The sequence below is a fragment of the Taudactylus pleione genome, unplaced genomic scaffold (assembly GCF_031769625.1).
Source record: "Taudactylus pleione unplaced genomic scaffold, aTauple2 ptg000209l, whole genome shotgun sequence".
NCBI lineage: Eukaryota > Metazoa > Chordata > Amphibia > Anura > Myobatrachidae > Taudactylus > Taudactylus pleione.
In genome coordinates this window covers 1657501-1668112 of record NW_028284611.1, presented here as the reverse complement: position 1 = coordinate 1668112, position 10612 = coordinate 1657501, and positions in this window count along the sequence as shown.

Sequence of the window (10612 nt, the reverse complement as noted above, 5' to 3'; positions counted from 1 at the left end):
CGCTGTTTGGGTCTGTCAATTTGTCTGTTTATTATCATTCTCACTTGTAGCTTCCTCTTCTTTCATCTCCAGCATCTCCTGGCCTCCCCTTTCTCTTCCCTGGCCCTTCCCCATGAGGCCATTCCCCTTTTTTGGGTGCATTATGTCCCTATTTGAAAAATGAGGGGAGTGCCAATGCTTTTCCTGGCACAGGGCACCAAAAAGTCTGGTTACGGCTCTGATAGACATCCCCTCTGCAAACTTCCCCGCAATGATGGCTTCACAGCTGCTTGTCCAACCACTCATTGTAACCCCAAGAAGGTGACCTGTCCTCGGTGGACTCCATTCCTTATCAGATGTGAGTGAGTCATTGGTGGCTCGTGTTGCAGAAATATTCTCAACATTGGGCTATTATATTTGTGCATCAGATCCATTCAAATATCTTTTATTTCAGTTTTAAAGCAATGAAATATTTTAGAGTGACATGATATTCTTCAAAAAAGTGTCTAAGATACTTCACATTCCCCAATATCCCCCTTTGTCACGGCATACGTGCACCACCTGCACCTTTACAAGAGGCCAGTGATCTGTATGCGGGCAGCTTCCATTCCTCCACACACCTGTATGAGCAGGACCGGAAGGATGAGCTAGTAACTAAGAACAAACATGAAACGTGTAATATAACCAACATCAATTGGTGCAAATAGAAAATCGTTTATCACAGACACAACTTTAGGGTAACTTTGTGGTATTATAGGGGGGAACAAAACTGGTCATTGCTAACTTGTCTATGATACTGTAATAAATAATACAATTTGGTAAATGGTAAACATAAAGGCCCTATGAAGTTCTGGGGATGAGCGGTTGCATTGCTCAGCTGTGCTTATCCTGCAGATTTTCCTGCGCACCCCTCCTCATAGCGAGCAAAGGAAACCTGCAATGTTGGTCACCAGAGATAAAACCCCATAATACCCACAACCCCATACCTGGCTTTTTAGCCCAGTAATAATACCTTTAATTTACTCTCTCCTTTTGTCCACTCGATCAGAACCCGACCACTTGTTCCGATCCAGTTCTAGGGGCTGTTTCCTCAATCTGTGATATAAATTTAAGTCAAAAGTTATATTAAATAAAGCTGTATTTTTGGAAAAAAGAAGAAAATGGTAATTTAGTGACAGGGTTGGTGACAAAGCATTGTGTGGGGAACGGAACTGAAATGTCGGCGGTTCAAATCCCGACAGCGGCTGCTAGACAGGATCAAGATCCCGACAGAGAGAAGTAAGTACCCTAACCTCCCCTGTCCCCCCCCTAACCCTCCCTTAGTGGTGCCTAACCCTAACCTCCCCCCGTAGTGCCTAACCCTAACCTACCCCTGGGGGTGCCTAATCCTAATCTCCCCCCAAACCTAACCCTAACTTTGCTACACTCCCTAATCCTAACCCTCCCCGCCCCCCGCGGCTAGCTATAAGGGCGCCCCAGACTTACCTTCGTTCGGGATGTCATCCTCGGCGTTCCAGCGTCTGGATTATGATAAGCGTCGGTATTTTGACACCTATCATAACTCCCTAGCTGGCGTTCCGCTGTCGGGATTGTGACGCCGGTCACATGACTACATTCCATGTGTGGTTTTATTTTCACCATTTTGAACATGATGCATCTTCTGCTTTTCTTTCAACTCTCTGCACACCTACAGTAGCCCCACTCGAGGGGTGGGATTTGTGATCTTCATCCTGTGCATAAACCCCCACAGACTGAGGAATTGTAATCCCCCCATGGAGCAGTAAATACTAACAAAAGTGAATTAAGCTATTTCTAAAGTTATTGACATTTGATTTAGTTATTTATCATGTAAGCTTTAAGTCTATAAAAGTAAATTACTATAAAAGCCTTCACATTCAAAGTTGGCCAATAAAAGCTCGTTTCTGTTAATTGATAAAAAAACTCTAGATTTCATCTATTTCTCTCAGTTTATTGCCTCTTCTTTCTTTGCTGGTTTTATGATGTCTTCCATCACAACTCTGAAACAAACAAAAGTATTGTGTAACCTGCGCCTCCAGTTCATCAGCTTGGCTCCAACACAAGGAACACCACCCCTTTATAACAAATACACAAAAAGTAGGGGAAGGCCACCAAGCGCTGATATAGAGGGCACCTCTTTTGAGAAAAAGAACAAGTAAATAAATGATCTGTTAAAATAACATATATGTGATTCTTTGGTCCAAAAGAATGCTGACCTATAAAAGGTGAAAAAAGGGCACATAAAGGTATTTTGGACTTTTTGTGTATATTCCATCAGAACTCTGTTCATGGGCCTGATTCAGACCCACTCACGAGCGGCTGTCCGCTCGCAAGTGGGTCGATGTTATGGACTGAGCATGCGCACGACGGAGGGAGCTTCGTCGTGCGCATGCGCCAGATGCGACGAGCGAAGGAAAGTCCTTTGCTCGTTGTGTCTGATCAAAGGGGGCGTGCTGTCGATGTTGATTGACAGCACGCCCCCTTTGGTAGGCGTGCCGGGGGCGTGCCTCCCTGACGGGGGCGTTCCCACGGGAACGCCTCCCGTCAGAAGCCGGCCCACTGACATCACTAGTGATGTCAGTGGGAGTGATTTTGGCTCTGATAGAGCCAAAATCACTCCGGAGCTTGCGTTTGAAAACCTCAACCGCAGGCTCCGGCTCGCAATTTCGATGGTCGCGATGGTCACGACCATCGTGGCCATCAAAATGCACGCTCGTATAGCCTGTGGGTGGTGACCCACAGCTATACGAGCGTCCAGGAGGACGCTCCATTTTCATGGAGGCCGGCCCTCATTCAGAGCGTGCGCTCTGCTCAGAGCGTACGGCTCTGAATGAGGGCCCAAGTCCCCTCCTTATCCTGTATGAGTGTAGGACATGCACCTTTTTCCTGATTCTGCCACACTCACCTCTCTCCTAGTTATGCCACACTCACCTCTCTCCTAGTTATGCCACACTCGCCAATCTCCTGGTTATGCCACACTCACCTCTCTCCTGATTCTGCCACACTCACCTCTCTCCTAGTTATGCCACACTCACCTCTCTCCTGGTTCTGCCACACACACCTCTCTCCTATTTATGCCACACTAACCTCTCTCCTGGTTCTGCCACACACACCTCTCTCCTATTTATGCAACACTCACCTCTCTCCTGATTCTGCCACACTCACCTCTCTCCTAGTTATGCCACACTCACCTCTCTCCTGGTTATGCCACAATCACCTCTCTCCTAGTTAAGCCACACTCACCTCTCTCCTGGTTCTGCCACACTCACCTCTCTCCTAGATATGCCACACTCACCTCTCTCCTGGTTAAGCCACACTCACCTCTCTCCTAGTTATGCCACACTCACCTCTCTCCTGGTTATGCCACACTCACCTCTCTCCTGGTTTTGCCACACACACCTCTCTCCTAGTTAAGCCACACTCACCTCTCTCCTGGTTCTGCCACACACCTCTCTCCTAGTTAAGCCACACTCACCTCTCTCCTGGTTCTGCCACACACACATCTCTCTCCTAGTTATGCCACACTCACCTTTCTCCTGGTTAAGCCACACTCACCTCTCTCCTAGTTATGCCACACTCACCTCTCTCCTGGTTATGCCACACTCACCTCTCTCCTGGTTTTGCCACACACACCTCTCTCCTAGTTAAGCCACACTCACCTCTCTCCTGGTTCTGCCACACACACACCTCTCTCCTAGTTAAGCCACACTCACCTCTCTCCTGGTTCTGCCACACACACACCTCTCTCCTAGCTATGCCACACTCACCTCTCTCCTGGTTCTGCCACACACACCTCTCTCCTATTTATGCCACACTCACCTCTCTCCTGATTCTGCCACACTCACCTCTCTCCTAGTTATGCCACACTCACCTCTCTCCTAGTTATGCCACACTCACCTCTCTCCTGGTTATGCCACACTCACCTCTCTCCTGGTTAGGCCACACTCACCTCTCCTGGTTATGCCACACCCACCTCTCTCCTGGTTATGCCACACTCACCTCTCTCCTAGTTATGCCATACTCACCTCTCTCCTAGTTATGCCACACTCACCTCTCTCCTAGTTATGCCACACTCACCTCTCTCCTAGTTATGCCACACTCACCTCTCTCCTGGTTATGCCACACTCACCTCTCTCCTGGTTAGGCCACACTCACCTCTCCTGGTTATGCCACACCCACCTCTCTCCTGATTCTGCCACACTCACCTCTCTCCTAGTTATGCCACACTCACCTCTCTCCTGGTTCTGCCACACACACCTCTCTCCTATTTATTCCACACTAACCTCTCTCCTGGTTCTGCCACACACACCTCTCTCCTATTTATGCAACACTCACCTCTCTCCTGATTCTGCCACACTCACCTCTCTCCTAGTTATGCCACACTCACCTCTCTCCTGGTTATGCCACACTCACCTCTCTCCTAGTTAAGCCACACTCACCTCTCTCCTGGTTCTGCCACACTCACCTCTCTCCTAGTTATGCCACACTCACCTTTCTCCTGGTTAAGCCACACTCACCTCTCTCCTAGTTATGCCACACTCACCTCTCTCCTGGTTATGCCACACTCACCTCTCTCCTGGTTTTGCCACACACACCTCTCTCCTAGTTAAGCCACACTCACCTCTCTCCTGGTTCTGCCACACACACACCTCTCTCCTAGTTAAGCCACACTCACCTCTCTCCTGGTTCTGCCACACACACACCTCTCTCCTAGCTATGCCACACTCACCTCTCTCCTGGTTCTGCCACACACACCTCTCTCCTATTTATGCCACACTCACCTCTCTCCTGGTTCTGCCACACACACCTCTCTCCTATTTATGCCACACTCACCTCTCTCCTGATTCTGCCACACTCACCTCTCTCCTAGTTATGCCACACTCACCTCTCTCCTAGTTATGCCACACTCACCTCTCTCCTAGTTATGCCACACTCACCTCTCTCCTAGTTATGCCACACTCACCTCTCTCCTGGTTATGCCACACTCACCTCTCTCCTAGTTAGGCCACACTCACCTCTCCTGGTTAGGCCACACCCACCTCTCTCCTGGTTATGCCACACTCACCTCTCTCCTAGTTATGCCACACTCACCTCTCTCCTAGTTATGCCACACTCACCTCTCTCCTAGTTATGCCACACTCACCTCTCTCCTAGTTATGCCACACTCACCTCTCTCCTGGTTATGCCACACTCACCTCTCTCCTGGTTAGGCCACACTCACCTCTCCTGGTTATGCCACACCCACCTCTCTCCTGATTCTGCCACACTCACCTCTCTCCTAGTTATGCCACACTCACCTCTCTCCTAGTTATGCCACACTCACCTCTCTCCTAGTTATGCCACACTCACCTCTCTCCTGGTTATGCCACACTCTCCTCTCTCCTGGTTAGGCCACACTCACCTCTCCTGGTTATGCCACACCCACCTCTCTCCTGGTTATGCCACACTCACCTCTCTCCTAGTTATGCCATACTCACCTCTCTCCTGGTTATGCCACACTCACCTCTCTCCTAGTTATGCCACACTCACCTCTCTCCTAGTTATGCCACACTCACCTCTCTCCTGGTTATGCCACACTCACCTCTCTCCTGGTTAGGCCACACTCACCTCTCCTGGTTATGCCACACCCACCTCTCTCCTGGTTATGCCACACTCACCTCTCTCCTAGTTATGCCATACACACCTCTCTCCTAGTTATGCCACACTCACCTCTCTCCTAGTTATGCCACACTCACCTCTCTCCTAGTTATGCCACACTCACCTCTCTGCTAGTTAAGCCACACTCACCTCTCTCCTGGTTCTGCCACACACACACCTCTCTCCTAGTTATGCCACACTCACCTCTCTCCTGGTTATGCCACACCCACCTATCTCCTAGTTATGCCACACCCACCTCTCTCCTGGTTATGCCACACTCACCTCTCTCCTGGTTATGCCACACCCACCTCTCTCCTAGTTATGCCACACTTACCTCTCTTCTAGTTATGCCACACTCACCTCTCTCCTAGTTATGCCACACTCACCTCTCTCCTAGTTATGCCACACTCACCTGTCTCCTAGTTATGCCACACTCACCTCTCTCCTAGTTAAGCCACACTCACCTCTCTCCTGGTTCTGCCACACTCACCTCTCTCCTGGTTATGCCACACTCACCTCTCTCCTGGTTATGCCATACTCACCTATCTCCTAGTTATGCCACACTCACCTCTCTCCTGGTTATGCCACACTCACCTCTCTCCTAGTTATGCCACACTCACCTCTCTCCTGGTTCTGCCACACACTTCTCTCCTAGTTAAGGCACACTCACCTCTCTCTTGGTTTTGCCACACACACCTCTCTCCTATTTATGCCACACTCACCTCTCTCCTGGTTCTGCCACACACACCTCTCTCCTACTTAAGCCACACTCACCTCTCTCCTGGTTCTGCCACACTCAGACCTCTCTCCTAGTTATGCCACACTCACCTCTCTCCTGGTTCTGCCACACACACCTCACTCCTGGTTCTGCCACACTCACTCCTCTCCTAGTTATGCCACACTCACCTTACTCTCCTAGTTATTCAACACTCACCTTACTTTCCTGGTCCTGCCACACTCACCTCTTTCTCCTGGTTCTGCCACACTCACTCCTCTCCTAGTTATGCAACACTCATCTTAATCTCCTGGTTCTGCCAAACTCACTTCTCTCCTGGTCCTGCCACACTAACCTCTTTCTTCTGGTTCTACCACACTCAGGACCTCATTCAGAGGCGGTCGCAAGAAGCGATCGCTCTCTTTGAATGAGGGCGGGCGCTTCTTTTTTTTTTTTTGTGCGGCCTCCTGGTCGCAAGCTAAGCTGTGGGTTACCACCCACAGCTTAGCTAGCGATCAGGGTGATGGTCGCGATGGTCAAGACCATCGCGACCATCGGGGCTTGCGACCAGACCCTAAGGTTGGGTCTGGGCACTCGCAAGCCCCAGGGAGCTTCCTGCTCTGATCGAGCAGGAAGCTCCCCACTGACATCACTTATGATGTCAGTGCGACCGCCCACAAAATGGTAGTTATGCCACACTCACCTTACTCTCCTGTTCCTTTCACACTCACTTCTCTCCTGGTGCTGCCACACCCCTGATATTATGTGCCCATGCAGAGGAGACACCTATATACAAGAGTTCCCCTTCTTGTTCCCACCGATGTTAGCTGATAGGGAAAGACCCCAGTGTGACACCCTTTATTTAGTACACCCCCCACACACACCTCTTCACATAACAGCAGAGTACATGCTCTTGACTGAGCCAGTCCATAACCTCATCCAGGTTATCTGACCCTATATGATCCCCCTAAAACAAAACTGTTAGTGCGGATTGCTCCTGGAAGAGATGCACATGGCTGGGCTAGCTATTAGAGGCCACCACATCGGGCTTAGCCCTGACTGGATGGGTTGGGAGGCCAAAAGCTAAAGTTGATGGTTTAGAGATGGTCAAAGCTGAAACAGACAAACAGGCAAATAAAACATGGCTCTACAAGCACCCGAAATTCTAACTTTGCTCGTGCAAACATTGGTGGGAGTGAGGGTTATACACGTTGCAAACTCTGATGCCTCTCGGTGTTCATTTTAATTTGAATGAAGCTAAAGTATAGATAATTTAATGATACATAACGTGCAGTTGTCAGTGTTGGTGGTGCGCTGCCACCTGTTGTCAGCAGCTGGTATTTGCTGCACTCTCTTACTTTACTGTCTGGTCTACGTGAAGGCCACGGGTAGTATATCTGCATCTCTTCTGCATACAGTAGCTATTGTGCTTGCCCAGTGTATTTATGCACAAACGTCTTCCATGTACTAGCTGTAAACATGGGAAAACTCTTTCTTTGGAAAATCAGATGTTTGATCTCCGAGGATTTGTTGGCTAATTAGTCCTCAAGCACCATCCTTGTCTGGCCTTCAAAATTCTATATACCTAGAATATATTTATGGTAATGTCCCATTGTAGGGATTGGAGCGGATATAATTAACCTGCCAATGGGTCATTGTGAAGGTAGAACTTGGGATTTAAAATATGCTTATATAGCTGTAAGTATGCTCGTTAACCCATCCACACCTGCGTCATTTGCGTTTATAAAATACGACTTTGGGATAAGTCTGTGGGGTTTTTATGTACATGTAAATGAGCCTCTTGTGCTCTCACTGCAGTCCAGGATTAGACTGGGACTGTGGGTTTCCTGGCTGATGTGGAGCATCACCCTGGTGAGGCCGGTTGTGTATGGGACCCTGGCGGCCGGGATGCCGGCAGTCAGAATACAGACCGCAGCATCCCGACAGTCAGAATACAGACACAAGTAGGTAACCCTGACCCTTTAACAGTGTTATTTTTCAGCAGGAACTCAGGACCTTATTCAGACCCGCTCGCTAGATGCGTTCTCACGCTACAGTAGATGCGTATGCAAATTCTGCAAGGCAGGCGATCGCATGACAAGACATTAACTCGCCCACTATGTCTTAGCGTGTGATCGCATTGTGTATGCAGACGCCCACCAGCCTGTCTTTAGACGCCCACTTGCGAACGTCATCTCTAGGTAGTGTATGCAGCCATCGGTAACAACGAGTACCATCGGATGCGATCGCAGCACTTGTGGTTGACCATACCCTACCGCAAGCACTGCGAGTGATTCAGTGTGATATACAGCCAAGTGACCTGTACAATGACGCTGCCTCTTAATTATGCACGCCTCTGAAACGGCGTTAAGACGCTCAGGCACGCCTGCGTTTGCGCCTCCACTCCCCCCGTTTCTAGTGGCCAGCCCGGCACCACCCACAAACAGCTTCTCCTGTCACGCAATCAGCCGGGCTGACTATGAGCAGCGAGCGAACGCTTTCCGATCGCTGGCACTGGTTTACACATGCGTAGAATGCAAACAATCGGTCAGCTGCATGCGAACGCATCCTAGCGAGCGGGCCTGAATCAGGTCCTCAGTTCCTGAACCTCTCATTAACTATGACGTAATGTCCTGGGACAAAATGTAAGTTGTTTTCCATAAGATAAGTTTTCATTTTGAAGTCCCTTCTGAGTGCCTTCTTTTCAATATACTATATATATATATATATATATATATATGTATTTATATTATTGATAATATATATACTCGTATATCTGGTGTCCCGACCACCGGGATGATGACTATATCCTGGTGGGACTTGTAGCTTGTAGTTTCAAACTGCTGAAAACCCGACATCTCCAACAGAATCCAATCATAGGAAAAATGCATTGTTATTTGAAAAAAAAATAAATAAAAAAATTAAAAAATTTTACATATTTAAAATGTTTCCCATTTCAACTTTTTTTAAATTCTATTTTGAGTTAAAAATTCAGTTCCGCATTTGTAAGCTGACTAGACAGCTGGCACATGTGCATATTACCAGAGACTGACTTTGCCAAACGGGAAGTGTAAGTAAGTGGCACCGAGGCAGCAAAAAAACATTTTTTTTGTAATTATTATTATTATTAATTGCAGCGAAAAGGGCATTTTTTTATTGTCATGACAGGCGGCTGAAATAATAATAATAATAATAATAAAATAAAATGTGAATGTTTTGTTCCTTAGTTCCTGCAAAACAATTTCTCGACTAATGTGGTAAGGCTGGAACGTTGTTGCGTGGACATTTCACGGCGCTCGCTCTTACAGTGTCATGGCTGCCATATGAGGCCGTTCTGGTCAGGGCGTCTGTTATCTATCTGCCGGCATACACGGTGCCCCCCGCCCCACCCCCCATATCATCACACCATACACTACTCACAGGGGTTGTGCAATGGACAATAAGTGATAAATATGGGTGCGGCTCGCTGACACCGGTTTCATGATAATGTCACTTTTGTTATGTTTTGTTTTGTTGCTGAAAGCATTCGTTACGGAATGGATACACCCTGTTATCCTGCCCTGATGGGTAACACAATATCTCCTCTCTTGTCATTTAGATGGTAATTCCTGATCAGGACATCACCAGTCTGCATTGGGGTCGCTCTCTCAGTGCTTTCCTCATCCCTAGGGCCCAGTTTTAGCACAAAAACCCTCATGTACCAGTAGGCAGTGCCTAAGGTAAGGAGGGAATTAGTGACAGACTCGTTTGTTAATTTCTTAAACATTTTTTTGTGATTAAGGTGCCTATTCAATCATCGGGAAGCCGACGGACGGAATCCCAACCACCGGCTTCTCTACTGTCTAATCCCGGCAAGGGTTAAATGACAGGCTTCGAGATCTCGACGCCTGTCATTAGACTATGCCGTGAGTCCGACACCCAGCTTACCGATTGAAGGTAAGCCGGGCGCAGACAGCTGCGGGGGGGTGGGGGGAGGGTTAGGTTAGGGGCTCCCGGGGAGCGTGCCTAACCCTAAGTTAGGCTTAGGCTAGGGGTAAGGTGGGTTTGGGTTAGGCACCCCCCCAGAGACTTAGGTTCAGGCAGCGGGGAAGGGGGGTTAGGTTTAGGCACTTAGAGGGGGGTTAGGGTTAGGCACTGGGGGGGGAGGTTAGGTTTAGGCACCCCTAAGGGAGAGTTAGGGTTAGGGGGGGGAGAGGGTTACGGGTACTTACCTTTTTTAGCTGTCGGGATCTTCACGACCGGCAGTAAATCATACCGATCCCT